At 42.9% G+C, this 15,391-nt stretch overlaps 1 protein-coding gene across 3 annotated transcripts in view; it reads left to right on the forward strand.

Annotated features, from left to right (window-relative positions):
- SCMH1 (Scm polycomb group protein homolog 1) overlaps nucleotides 1-15,391 on the forward strand; it is a 1,495,203-nt gene that overhangs the window by 328,680 nt on the left and 1,151,132 nt on the right. The gene's annotated exons all lie outside the window — the stretch shown is intronic.

A 15,391-nucleotide genomic window follows, 5' to 3' on the forward strand; every position in this document is an offset into this window, starting at 1 on the left:
TGTATGGGTTTATGTCTCTTGCTAGAATTATGAGCATTGGCTCAATGTTCTTCCTGAAGTTTTGTTTTCAAATAAAGGTAGCCATCTTTGCTTTATTTCTTGTCTATGTATATTTTCATAAGGTTGGCAGAGTGCTTTGTTTGCAGATATTTGGACCTAAAGTGGTCTTTCTGTGACATCATGCTCTTAATCAAGGGTGGGTGACATGCAAGGGAGGTTCTTCAGTCTAACCTTGATTTACAGAAAGGGCTATGCCATGTAGAAAATCTAGGAAGCTTACATTAAAAAAATGCATAGCATCATCAAGAGGTAAGATGCAAAGTAGAGTCTACTTGCTAGATCTCAATGCTTGTGTTAAATAGGAGTTATGTACTTACCATAACTTGATATCTGTGTTGTCCAATTTCACTTGGTATCTATGTTGTCCAATTTCATTCTTTCTCATGACTCGGTAGTGGGACCCAACATCAGATCTGATCAGGCCATTCCAAAAGAATGATGCCTCAAGTGTCAAGCTCCTCCCACACCCCTAACTCCTCATATTGTGTTTACTGCCCCAGGAAAAAAAAGAAAGAAAAATATAGAAATGTAATTTACAAACAGAAGGACACCACCCTTAACCTGGAGCTCAAAAAAGGTAGCCTAAGGAAATCTGAATCCTCCACATGCCGCCGACTTCCTGGAAGGGGGAAGGTCGGGTGGGATGCGAGGAAGAATGAAATTGAACAACACAGATACCAAGTTATGGTAAGTATGTAACTCCTAAATCTGATGTCATTTTTATTTTTCCTCAAGACTGGGTCACTGTCCCCAGCTACTTGATTTCCTGGATGGCCCCTATAGAAGAATATGCCAGAGCACTGTAGAGCCAAAGGCTGCTCTGTCTCAGGATACTAAATCCAATTTGTAATGCAAGACAGGCATTGGACCAAGTTGCAGCAGCACAAATTTCATCAATAGAGGTTCTAGCAGAAAATGCCAAGGAAGTGGCCATTGACCTGACAGAATGAGTTATTGGTGGATGAGGCAGCTGTAAGCCTTTCAAGGAATAGATGGTGAAAATGCAGTTGGTGATTCATTTCGTTAGGGTTACTTTAGATACTGCTTATCCTAGCCAATTGGGTAAAAAAGAAATAAATAGCTGTTCAGATTTTCCATGTTCCTTTGTCCTGTGCAGATAGAAAAGCAACTGTCTATGAATGTCGAGTAGATGGAGCATATATTTGCCCTTGTTGGAATGATTGGGAAAGAAGACTGGAAGATGAATGGACTTATTTTGTGTAGCCACCGTAGGCATAAAGGAGGGGTTCATCCTCAGAGAAACTGTGCCTTTTAAAAAAAGGTAATATAAGGTGGTTTGGAAGATGAGGTCTGAAGTTCCAACATCCTTGTGGCTGAAGTAATGGCTACAAGAAAAATGGTCTTCCATGATAGAAATTTTATGTCACAGGAGTCAGCCGGTTCAAAAGGTCTTTGAGTGATACCTTGTAGTATTGGCATCAGATCCCAAGGAGGGGAAGAATCTTTAATTGGGGGCTTGAGAAGGAAAATCCCTTTCATAAAGGCTTTGCATAATCTGGATGCTGAAATGAAAGTTAATGAAGTAGAATCTTCTGCAACGTGGAAGTTTGCCGTTTCTGCCTATTGTAACTTGATTTTAGAAAAAATTGCTCCATCCTGAAAAAGAGAACTCAGGAAGGGAAGAATAGCCAAGATGGAAGCTGAAAAAGGGTTAGTGTTCTGTTTCAATGCCCACACAGAAAATGTATTCAATTTGCTGTTGCACACACTTTTTATAGAAGGTTTGTGAGATGCAAGTATGATTTCCTGGACAGGGGAGACCAGCCTGGACTTCTTTAGAAGTGGAAGAACCAAGCAGGTAGTCATAGGATCTGAAGTTGGGAGGTTGTTCTGAATGGGTGAGAAATCAAATCCTGTCTGGGATCCAGTATCCATGGTGGATATTTGGCGTGAGACTGTAGGAAGGGGTACCATACCCCGACAAGGCCAGAAAAGAGCAATGAATATTAGAGTACTCTTTAACTTGCTTGGCTTTCTGTAGGACTTTTGGAATCAAAGGAATTGGGGGTGGTGTGCAGGAAACCCGGAGGCCAATTATGTACTAGAGCATCCATGGGTGACTCCCCTCTTGGAGAAATCAGAGCGAAGTACTTGCTGCATTTGATGTTCAGGGAGATGCAGAAAGATCAAAGCAAGGTTGACCCCATCTGCGGAAGATTTGATTTGCTGCCAACTGATTTAGGGACCACTCGTGTGGACTCAAAATAGATCTGCTGAGTCTGTCTACTAGAATGTTAGTCTCCCCGGGAATGTGCATTGCAATAAGAAAGTGGTTTGAAGAGATCACCCATTTCCACACACTCATGGCCTCTCTGCATAGCTGGTATGAAAGAGGTCCCCCTATTTGTTGATGTACCAGACTACTGACTTGTTGCCTGTGTGAATTGCTATCCTCCCTAGAGGTAGGCAGTCTTGGAAAGTTTGCAGTGCCAGTAGGACTGTTCTCATCTGTAGAATATTTATGTGCAATTTGGTCTTTGTTGGAGACCCCTGTCTTGGAACAGTCTTCCTTAGTAATGTCCCCCCACCCCAACAAGGAAGTGTCCATGGTCACTGTGGCTGTTGAAGGGAAAATGGCCTGCCCAGATAAAAGTTGTCCTATAGCATCTACCATTGAAAATGACATCTGCAGACTGGAGTCAGCTTGATTGGGACATTTATTGGTTGTTACAGAATGGACCACTGAACTGCTAGAGTCCACTGAAATACTCACATTAAAAATCTTGTCAGTGGTACTAGAAATAAGGCAGCTAACATGGAACCTAGAGCTCTTATGAATCTTGGTGGGACTTCATGTGTTTTCAGTAAGACTTGGACTTGCTGTCTCGGGGATGACACGTGCTGCAACGGTAGAGCTGCTATCTGAGAAATTGTATTCAGTTGCGTTCTTGTGAACTTTATTCTTTGCACAGATGTTAGTTTTGACTTCTCTGAATTTATTAAGATCCCCAGCTGACTGAAGGTGTGCAATAGGTACTGCGTTGCTTGTACCATTTGATGCCTTAATAGTGCTGTTAGGAGCCAGTTGTCTAATTACGGAAACACGTGGAATCCTTGCAGTCTCAGGTGAGCTGCCACTACTGACATACATTTGGTAAACACCCCGGGGGGCTGTGGTGAGTCTGAATGGTAGTGCCCTGAATTGGTAATGATTGGCTCCCAGCCGGAAGTGCAAGTGTCTCTTGGAGCGTCTGTTGATCTTTAAATGATATTATGCAACTTGGAGATCTATAGACGACATCCAGTCGTCATTGTGCAGTAAAGGCAGAATGGACTGAACCATCAGCTTGTAAAACTTTGACTTCTTGACCTACAGATTTAGTTTGCTCAGGTGTAATATCACCTTTAAGTTCCCTGTCTTTTTTGTCACCAAAAAGAAGTGAGTAAGTTCTGCATCCTCGCTGTTCTGTTGGGACCTGTTGGATGACGCTCTTGTCTAGAAGTTTTTTGAACTTCTTGCATGGCATACACCCTCTTGACTGGGTGGAACGTTGATGAGATTCCTTTTGGGAGGGAGGGTGGAAGAAGGAAAAAGGGAATGTAATAGCCTCTGGAAATTATTTTTTAGTACCCAGATGTCATTGTTAGCTTCATCCAGGTGAGTAGGTGCAATGAAAGATTGCCCCCCGACTGCTTTCAGAGTAGGAGAGTCCGGCAGAGTTTCCGGAGCACTAATAGGGCTCGTCAGAGAAAGGTTCTCTGAAGCTCTAATTCTGCATACCCACCTCTGCCTCTAGGGTGGCATCTCCCATTCATACCTCATCCTCTGCCTCTGGACGAGGAGTCTTTGTGAGAGCCCTGGAAAGAACTCTGAAACTTCCTGCACCTACTGCGCTGGTTCCTGGAAAAAGGCCTTTTAGGGAAGGAAGACTTGATCCCTACAGCAGAGTCTTTTCCTCTTGCTTATTGTGGGTAGGTGTTTCTTTAACTGACAGTCCAAACAAGGAAGAACCATCAAAGGGGGCATTATTAAATAATGCCTTGAAGGGTCCTGAGAACCGGCAAATAATTCAAATCTCTCACCGTAAAAGTAGCCAAGGCTTAGACGCCCTTCCTGTATCTGTCCAACACCTGAGACTCCTTGTTCAGGAGGTGGATGGGAGGAGCTCTGTTCCACTAGTTTCTTCTTAGTGGTTGCTGATACTGTGATAGCATCAGCTGGAATGCCTTTGCTGCAATGGAGGTAATCAGACAGAGAGCCTAAGAACTTGTCAGCGGGCTTGGAGGCATAGACTCCATGGTGTCTGGCTCCTTCCAAGCACTGCGGGAAACTAGATCAATAAGTTTGTCTGCCGGTGGGGTAACCCAGGTTGTAAATGGACCCACACCAAAAACCTCCAAAAACACAGATTCCTCAGAAGGAGGAGGTTAGGAAGACCACATCCACCCTTTTGCTTATGGATTTCTAGGATATCTCTGAAGGAGACGTCATTGGGTGATGATCGATGGGGTCCTTCTGCCTCATCAAAATCGGTGTCCGTTGTCAGAGACTGCAGAGGGGAGTCAACATGCTACTTCTTGCATGTCATCTTCCGATGTACCTCCACCGTGGAATAGACAGGGGAAGACTCTGAAGAGTAGAGGAAGGGACTTGGAGAACCTCCTGGGCAGGCTGAGCATGGACAGAACAATTGGGGCCAAGGCTCAGACCAGATGAAGGCTGTATAGGTTACAGGGGGTGAGGAGACACATCTCTAGGTCTAGAGAATGCCGTCTCTGCTACCTGAAAAGCCAACAAACCTGGGGATTCTTCCCTCTCCCTCCTCGAAGCTGAAAACTCCTGAGGAGAAAGGGAAGACATTACTTTGATTCATTGCCTCCGGACCACACTGGCCCCGAACTGTCAAGAGCCGAAGCCCATAGGGGAAGGGACAGATCTGACCAGGTCAGTGCTGAAACCACCCCCATGGAGCCTACGCCGTCACCTCTGGTCTGGGACCCACTCTGCTCCAACAGCATCGGAAGTAAGCCAGTCTGGGACACTGCCGGAGTTGAGGAAAGTACTCTTCTCGGCTCCGATGATGTCTCTGTCAAGGAATCTGGATTCTGGGGTTCCGAAGCAGGTGGTCTGATTGGAAGAGGAGCTGCTAACAAGGGTGGCGGGGCTCTCAGGGATCCAAGATGGGTCAGGGATTGTAAAAGCCCCATCTCGATCTGAGCCTTGAATAAACTCCTCATCATCCTGTTCATCTCAGAACGAGAAAGTCTGTAGAGGATCTAGAAGCTACCAAAGAGCGAGTAGACCTAGCCAGAGAAGGAGACTTGCTGCGTTTTGGTGTATGGCTCCAACATCTTTGATCCGATGCCTTCAGATCCAAAGAAGATTTGATCAGAGATGGAGAACTTTGAATCAAAACTGTCTTGGATGGATCCAATGGTCCTTTCAGCTCCAAAACCTTTGGAGGTTCGGTCTGCGGTGAAGTCACATCAGGTGAAAAAGAGTCCGATCTGAGGGAGGTCTGATTTTCTTCTGATCTGATAGACAGATCCAATAGTTTTTGTCTTTCCCAGTCCAGAAGCAGATACCACCGGGGAGGCTGGAGGGGCGTTGCTTCATGGAGTCCTTTGAAGCTCCTGGTTTTGTGGGAGTTTGAGTTCCAGACGAGGTCAGAAGGCCCATTCAAGATTAACTTGTTGTGGTGATCTGCCAAAGCGCTGGGGTTGAAGCCCGCACAAGTCTCACAGTCCTGCTCAAAATGAAAGGCATGTAAGCAGTAGGCACACCTTTTGTGGGCATCTGAATTTGGAATTTTGTGCCCACAAGAGGTACATCTCTTGAAGCCAGTGGGTTTATCCACCATTGGCCCAGTCGTATCACACACACACACACACACACACACACACACACACACACACACACACGTAGTAGAGAGGAGCCACACACACAGATAATGCTATCAACCCCCTGCTAACAGCAGCAGCAACAAAAGCAACAATAAGGTCAAAAATACATTAAAATTTTTTTTTTTTTTAAACCAAGAAGAAAAAGGAATGCAGTCCAATGGCTGTACGGGAGAGAGGGAAGGGAACCCTAATGCTCTAAATACTGGGAGAGGAGGTAGAAAATTATTTAGAGAGGAGGCTTTAAGAGGAAATTGAAGGGGGAATTGAAAACTACAAACTTATCTGAAACTAATGCTCTAGCCCACTCGCAGTCACGTCTATCCAGGAAGGCGGTAATTGAGATCTGAGGAGATGATGTTCTTTGTGTTTCACTGTTGCAGTCATTACATTTGGGGGTAATCTGCTGGCAGGTTGCCCTCAGTCAGCCTGATTAACAAAGTCTTGGGTCCTACATCGGTTGCTGTCCCTTCTTCCATGACGTCAGGTTGTCAGGCGTATAAAACATGCAGCCGACACCATTACATCAGTCTTTCTTGCCGCGCGGTGCCCGAAGCAGAATCAGTTCGCAAGTGCCGGTCGGCCAACTCCTGAAATTTTCATTTTCGAGTTTCAGAACCAAAGTCTTCAGCTAAAAAGCTAAGTAACCCGTTGGGGAAACTTTTTCTTGCTCCTTGCCGATGTCAGTAGAAGTTAATAATTGCATTATTTGTGGGAAGCAAATACCTCATAAGGATTTTCATTTGTACTGTATTCCTTGCCTAGGCCCTGACCACAACATACCTTGCTGTCGGTTTTGTACTAAATTTAATCAACGTGCTATTAAATGTCAGTATATTTTTGTTTCTAAATATTTTGGCTCACGCTTTAATTATCCAGAAATGTCGTCGGTTAGCAATCTGACTACCGGAATACCTAAAAAACGCAAAGAAAAACACAGACAGGCCATCGAGGTCCAAAACTGATGACGATGCTTCTCCTAAGCCAGTCGCCAGTTTGCCGGTACTCAGTGAGGCGCTTTCGCAGCCCCTGATACCCGCTACTTCTGATTCGTAGGCCTCTACTGAGACCCATTCGGAGTCCGGCATGCCGCGAGATGCTTCAATTATGGAACCCGCGGATGTCTCTACCTTAGATGGGTCTGAAGCCGCTGTGCATTACACTGATCAGGGGTAGCCAACCTCCCTTCTAAGAGCCCTGGGCAAGGCATTAATTATGAATCTTCTGAGCAGGGTTCTATTTCTTCTGCCTCTTGTAATGAACAGGATTTGACTATACCTACTTATCAGGACTCTGATGCAGAAGATTCCATTCCTTCTGCTTCTCCCTCTGAGGATTTTTCTTTTGGGGAAACTTATACATACCTTAAGGGAATATTTCCACTGGGATTTCCACTGGGAGAGTCAGGATTTCTCTGAATCTAAAAAGAGACTGAGGGATTTTCTTCTTCTTCCTCAGCATAGGCCTTTGGCTATACCTACTGTTCTAGACATTGTCGATGATGTTTTTTCTGAGTCTAGTATGGCTCCTGATTCTCTGACGATGGCTCCTTGTAAGCCAGACAGATACTACAGGGTTCCTGACTCCCACAAATTCCTTTTCAAAAATCCTGTTGCAGATCCTGAAATCATTTCTCAGGGCCCCAAGGGCATTAAGGCCTCTACTGCTAAAAATCCTACCCCTTCTGATAGAGATTCCAGGGCGTTGGATAGATGGGGTAAGAAGGTTTACACTTCTGCACCCTTGACAATCAGGGTTTTAAACTGTCAATTTCATATGCTTAAATATCAACAGCATATCATGGGACTGCTTAAACAGAAAATGATGTTAATTTCTGACTGTGTGGAAAATAAAGATTTACAGGATTTATTGCATTCAGCTGAACAAGTTGGAAAACATACTTTGCAATGTGGTTTTGATTCTTTGGAGGCCTCTTGCAGGGCTGCTGTAACTGGGTCTGTGCTAAGAAGGTATGCTTGGCTCAAAGAGCAAACTCTGCCTGATCATGTTAAAGCAAAATTGTTGGATGCTCCTTTACAACAGGACCGTCTCTTTGGTAATAAGGCTGAAGAAGTTTTAAAAAAGATGGAAGATAAAGCTAAATCTGTGCAAACTGTGAAAGATTTCTTACAAGTGCAACCTCCAAGATTTAGTAGGCACTGGCCTACTAAGAAGTGGTCCTTTCCAGTACCTACTAGAGCCACTCAAGTCAACTCCAGACATTCCAAAGGTTCCAGGTTTCAGTCACAAGGGACTTTTAGAGCAAAACAATGGGTGCCTCCTCCTCCAAATCTGGAAACAACAAGGCACCTCCCTATGGTAAGCAGTCTCAATGACTTCCCATTACACTTACCAAGCACTTGCCTTTTAGCCGCCCCTTTGGGGGGAAAACTGTCACTTCATGCAAGAAACTGGCAACTTATAACCCAGGACAAATGGGTTTTAAATATAGTATCCCAGGAATTCAGATTTCATTTCCACACGTTGCCAATCCCAAACGGATGGCCAGACCTGCCCCCAAATCAGTGGGCTGAGGCCTAGAAATAAGTACTGTCCCTCATGAACATGGGGGCTATTCGACCAGTACCAGAAGAGGAAAAGATAACTTCTGAAATGAAGCCTGCAGATCAATTCACCTCAAATCCAGCAAATAAGTAATCCAAATGAGGCAAGAAACGCTTGGAAACACTCAAGTAATAAATTTATTTAAGCCAAAAACCGATGAAGCCTTTTGTCGGTGACTCTTCTTCAACTTCTTCAGAAAATTTAAAATATCGCGCCACTGATGTGACGTGTTTAAATGTTTTATAAAATAACGTAATCAACACGCTCTCCTTCATTAAAATATTGAAGTACAGATAGACTTTAAATTAAACAAATATAATATCATATCTATCAATGGCTTGTCTACTATTTATCACATAAAGTAACTATTTAAATACATTGAAACCACAGCTGCCATTACCTATTATTACAACATAAAGACAGCGTACAAGCAAAACTGCTATTAATTAAAATACTTGGTTATTATTCCATTTAAAAATATCTAAATAGCAAGCGAAAACAAACTTACTAATTGACAACTAAATTAAAATAATAAATTCAAACCTTATATCCTACGTTTAATACACTAGTGATAGACGATATACTGTTTAAACCTGGAAAATGGTAGGCTTCAAGTTCTAACTGCCACATCAGTTCCTTCAATTCCAACAGCAATGATTCAGGACCCCTCCTATTATCCAAAACCATCTGGTCTATGGCCATGAAATTAAATTCATGGTCAGGATTCTCCTTAATGTGCTTCGCCAATGCATTGTCCATTTTTTTCTTTTTTAATAGCATATAAATGTTCATATAGGCGCTCTTGTAACCTCCGGTCCATTTTGCCTACATAGAATACGGGACACGAAGAACATTTGGCCAGGTAAACCAGCACTTGAGCAATTAAATCTCGCCTTGATGTTATATTTGGTCTCTCTGACCATAAAATGAGTACCTGCTTGAACAAACCGGCAGTATTTGCACATACTGCATTTGAACATACCAGTTCTAACCATGACATTTTTGGGCTTCATTTCCAACATATTCTTTATATTTGGGCCTCTCCTGAAGGTCACTTTGGGATAAGGACCTAACTGGCTGAAGCCTTGGTTATCCAGAACAAGAAAACCCCAATTCTTCTTAATGATAGAAACTATTTCTCCCGCATTCAAATTGTAAGTAGTAATAAAACTGCAGGAGTAAACACTGTTAAAGTGAATGTTTTGTGGTAGCAAAGTAGGCTCAGCAACAGACTGACTTAAAACAGGTAGATATATGCCATTTTCCCTCTTGATGAAAACCTCTTTACACATTTTCGTGATCAGGCTATCATGATAACCCCTATTGGCAAAAAGATGTCTGATGAAGTGGCATTCCTCTTGAAAGTCACTATCCCTCAACACCATTCTAGCCGCCCTGACCAACTGACCTTTGATTATCGATTTCTTTTGATAGAATGGGTGATTACTGGCAAAGTGCAAATAACAGTTGGAAAATGTGGTCTTTCGATGTATTTTAGCTAGATAACAACCCTGGGTTGTGAACAACTCCACATCTAAGTATGCAATCCTATCCTTCGAAAAAATTTGAAGTAAATTTCAGAAATTCAGTGGAGATATTAAAACTTTCGACTAGCGATTCAGCCACTTCCTTGTCCCCCTTTAGGATAATAAAAATATCATCCAAAAATCTAGTGTATAATAAAGCTTTTTCTTGTATTATAACATTGGGAAATACAAATTTCTTCTCCCAGAAAACCATCACCAGGTTTGCCACACTGGCCCCACAGGGGGATCCCATAGGTACCCCTATCAGTTGGTGGAACCATCTATTATTGAACGAAAAAAAATACATGTTAGAATACTGTCCAAGAGATCCCCAACCATTAAGATTTCTTTGGTCGGTGCTTGTTTAATACTCATGATCGCTTGGATCCATTCCACCGCCACATCATGAGGGACAGATGAGTATAAATCTATCACATCAATAGTTAGGAAGTGGCTATCTGTGCTGAATGGAGTTTTGCCAACTCTAGCCAGAAATGACCATGAATCCTTAGAAATCTGGACTTCACTGGAAACATACTTCTTCAAGATTGTATCCACAACCTTAGCCACAGCATATGTCATGCTCCCTCTTGCACTGACCAACTGACGCATAGGGGGGGTCCTGAATGTTTTTATGAATCTTTGGATTACCAAAAAGAACTGGTATTTTTGGGTTAGGTGTAGAAATGAAATTAAACACATCCAAATCAATAGCCCCACAAATAAACATATCTTTTCTAGATACCTCTTGATATGTAATAGAGGCCAAAATTGTTGACATCCTGTTGGTATAATCATTGACATCCATAGCCAAGAAACCCCCCCCCCTCCCTTATCTGGCTGTATAACTCTAACTGTGGAGTTGCATAATTAATCCAGTAAAAACTTCTCCTCCTTGGTATTATGGTTGACAACCCTTTTAGAGTTTAATAAGAATCAAATATCCAAATCACACAACTGTTCAAAAATACTCAAGGAGGGATGTAAAGGGGGGTTATAAGTGCTAGGTATGTAAAAGGGCTTGTTTGGGGTAGGCATATCCCCCAATAAAAGATGTAAGTTTAGCTTTCTCACAAAGAGCTTTAAGTCTATCATAGTTTTAGCCACACATGCCCTCCAAGTTGGTATAAAAGATAAACCCTTGGCTAAAAAATCAACCAGTGGTTGTGGGAATACAAAGTTAGAATAATTAAAGATTTTAAAATCCATCCCCGTATTGGATATTATCTCGTATGGGGGTTGGTCCACAGATGGAGAATCATTCATAGACCCATTTAATTCCTCCTGGTCCTGTATCTGTTCCTGTTCTTCCGGTTCGGTGACTGCTGTGGTGGTGAGGCTGGGTTCCGAAAATTTGTACTCTCAGATTCATGTGGGGGGTTGGATGTCTTACCTTGTAGGGCTAAATGATCGCTCCTTCTAATCTGGTTTTCTTGATCTGAACTTCCAAGGGGTACTTCAAAGGCTTCATCTTGATCTTGGTTATGTAAATTAGGACTAGAATCATGAGTTCCACTCGGGCCCACCAGGGCTCGAGTAGAAATCCCTTTAAAATTGCCTTGGGATTTAGAGGGTTTAGGATATGCCACTCCGTCCTTATAAGCTTTGATGTCCCTTTGGAGTTTCTTGATTTTTGTGGCAGTAATTTTATCTATGTGTTGATCAATACTCTTGTAGACCCGTTCGTAATCATATCTGTACCTCAAAAAATTTGTCTCTTCTGTCAAGATGTTAAGTGCCTCCTGGTAGTGTTTACTAATTTATTTAAGTTCTGATCCATGTCTATCAAAAAGTAAAAGGAGGTCCTTATGAACGGTAGAACCATCTTCAAGTCCTGTGAGGTACTGCCAGGAACGAAGGCCCTTGGGTACTATTTTGGCACGCTGGCATTCTCCAAAATAGGCCACCTCCAGTTGTAATTTCCTAAGTTTTTAATAAGTTTTTGATCGAAGGCATTTAATTTTTGTGGCAAATCAGTGCCTTCTAAAAAACTTGGATCAGAGCTGAAACCATCATTTGAATTATAGAGTGGGAAGGGGCGTTTCAACCATTGGTTTAAATTGTGCTGTGTTCTACCCTGGTCCATCCCTACTAAACTTGGAACATTAAAGGGTACTGTATCCCTTTGATTATTCTGGCTCAATTCGACACAATTAACAGTTGCTCCTGCCCCTTCCCCAATAAGTTTATGTTGTGATGAACTGGTATTTACGTTGTCCGCTAATCTACCAGCTTCTATTCCATTGAATGGGCACTCCTGAGTCCCAGCAGACTCGGCATGTGGAGACCATGTTGAAAGAAAACAAGTTCCTGACAAATTCTGCGAAGATCCAGCAATATCATCAATTCACTGAAATAATGCATCAACCTTCTGGGTAAATAGGTTGATAGAGTTAAATCCCCTGCTTCCGCATTGGGCGTAGATTCTGGTGTGATGATCGACATTGCTTCTACACAAAAACCACTGAGCGGCTCTAATATTGACAACAAAACAAACTTCTGAAACGAAGCCTGCAGATCAATTCACCTCGAATCCAGCAAATAAGTAATCCAAATGAGGCAAAAAAACGCTTGGAAACGCTCAAGTAACCTGATGAAGCGCACCTGTGTGCGTGAAAGCGCTCGTTTTTATTAATAAATCAGACTTATATTTTTGTTCGTGGTGGTTTCAAGCAGTTTCTTGGTCTACAAACGCTCAAGTAATAAATTTATTTAAGCCAAAAACTGATGTAGCTTTTCGTCGGTGACTCTTCACCAACTTCTTCAGAAAATTTTAAATATCGCGCCAATGACTTCCCATTACACTTACCAAGCACTTACCTTTTAGCCCCTTTGGGGGGTAAACTGTCACTTCATGCAAGAAACTGGCAACTTATAACCCAGGACAAATGGGTTTTAAATATAGTATCCCAGGAATACAGATTTCATTTCCACACGTTGCTAATCCCAAACGGATGGCCAGACCTGCCCCCAAATCAGTGGGCAGAGGCCTAGAAACAAGTACTGTCCCTCATGAACATGGGGGCTATTCGACCAGTACCAGAAGAGGAAAAGGGACAAGGTTTCTATTCAAGACTTTTCTTGGTACCCAGAAAAGACAAATCATGGCGTCCAACTCTGGACTTATCTACCCTAAACATATTTCTGGACATTCCAAAATTCAAGATGCTGACTCTTCAACAGTTACTTCCTATGCTAGGCAAAGATGCCTGGTTGGTAACTCTAGATTTAAAAGAGGCTTACCTGCATATCCCAATCATGGAATCTTGCAGAAGATACCTCCACTTCAAAGCAGGCTACTTGCATTACCAGTTCTCTGCACTGCCCTTTGGCTTATCTACTGCGCCCAGGGTCTTCACAAAGTGCCTGGCTCCAATAATTGCATTTTGCAGGCAAATAAATATTCAGATATATCCATACCTGGATGATTGTCTAATTCAGGCAGAAAACAGGGACATTCTTCTAAAACATCTGGCGTTTGTAAAAAGGGTTCTAACTTGTCTATGGTACACCATAAACGAAACAAAATCACAACTGGTACCCTCTCAAAAAATTACATTCCTGGGTGCAAGCTTGAGTACAACTGCCCAGATGGCTTACCTTGCGTCAGAAAAGCAAATTCATTTGGTAACTTACTTCAAACAGGTGGCCACAAAAACCCTGCTATCTGCAAGTCAAATTCTGCAAGCCTTGGGGTTCATGGCCTCCTGCATTCTTCTAATTCCATATGCAAGACTGCATATGAGGAAACTTCAGTGGTACTTAAAAAGTTTATGGAGTCAATATTGTCACAGCCTGGAAACAATGATTCCTATCATACCTTGCCTGCAACTAGAGTTCCAATGGTGGGCAGAGGCCTGCCACCAAAACAAGGGACTGCCATTCACTCCACCCCCTGCTGCCCAAACCTTAACTACAGACGCATCAGACTATGCTTGGGGGGCTCATCTGGCAGGGAAGTGCATTCAGGGCAAATGGAGCCCAACTCAAATGCATCTTCATATCAATCAAAAAGGGATATGCTGGCTGTACAGAATGCACTGACAGCCTTCAAGGACTACCTTCATCCAGGACAGTTATACAACACCACAGTTATGTGGTACATAAACAAGCAGGGGGGTACACACTGCTAACCCCTTTGCAGACTAGCCATGGCATTGTGGAACATGACCTTGACCTATCAAATACAACTACAAGCTCAATTCCTGCCAGGAAAGCTGAGTACTCTGGCAGATAAACTAAGCAGAAATCTCATGGATCCACATGAATGGAAACTGGAACCACAGATTTTCAACATGTTGACATGCAAATGGGGGAGTCCAGACATAGTTCTGGGGTGAGGCAAAAAGATGCATCAGTTGGACAAATTCTGCACAAGAACTCATCACAAAAAACCCTGGAAAGTGGATGCTCTATCTTTCAGTTGGAAAAAGCTATCAGTCTATGCTTTTCCTCCTCTGCCTCTGCTCTCCAAATTTCTACTTAAAGCTCAAACAGGACAAACCAAAAATGATTTTGATTGCTCCAGACTGGCCTCGCCAACACTGGTGTACACTCCTGCGCAATGTGTCACACCTTCCACCGTGGCACCTGCCTCAGACACCTTACTTACTGTCTCAGCAGAACAACCAAATTCTGCACACTCAGCTCCAAACTTTGAATCTTGCAGCGTGGCTAATCACCTAAATTGACCCTTACCATCCCTCAGCAAACCTGTGATGGATGTCATTTTGAAGGCAAGAATGTCTAGTACTAGAAAATCTTATGCTGACAAATGGAAAAGATTCTGTGCCTGGAATCAATCACAAGGGGTAAGCACAGCAGTGCCCAGTATGCCTCAGATTTTACAATACTTAACTGAGATGCTTCACAAGGGCCTGTCCTTTTCTTCCATAAAAATCCATGCCTCAGCCATTTCAGCTCATTATAACACAGAACCTCCCCTCTTCTCTCATTCTCTGCTCAAGCTCTGGTCAGACCTGCCCCCAAATCAGTGGGCAGAGGCTCAAAAGCAAGTACTTTCTCTCTTAAGCTTGGAGGCTATTCAGCTGGTACCAGAAGAGGAAAAGGGACAAGGTTTCTACTCCAGACTTTTCCTGGTATCCAGAAAAGACAAATCATGGCGTCCAATTTTGGACCTGTCTATTCTAAACACCTTTCTAGAGATTCCAAAATTCAAGATGCTGACTCTTCACCAATTACTTCCTATGCTAGGCAAAGATGCCTGGTTGGCAAAACTAGATTTAAAAGAAACATACCTGCCACATCCCAATCAGGGAATATTGCAGAAGATACCTACGCTTCAAAGCAGGCTACATCCATTATCAGTTATCTGCACTGCCCTTTAGCTTGTCTACTGCGCCCAGGGTATTCACAAA

Source organism: Protopterus annectens, chromosome 2.part1, assembly GCF_019279795.1.
Source record: "Protopterus annectens isolate FY-2018-M chromosome 2.part1, PAN1.0, whole genome shotgun sequence".
NCBI classification, from domain to species: domain Eukaryota; kingdom Metazoa; phylum Chordata; order Ceratodontiformes; family Protopteridae; genus Protopterus; species Protopterus annectens.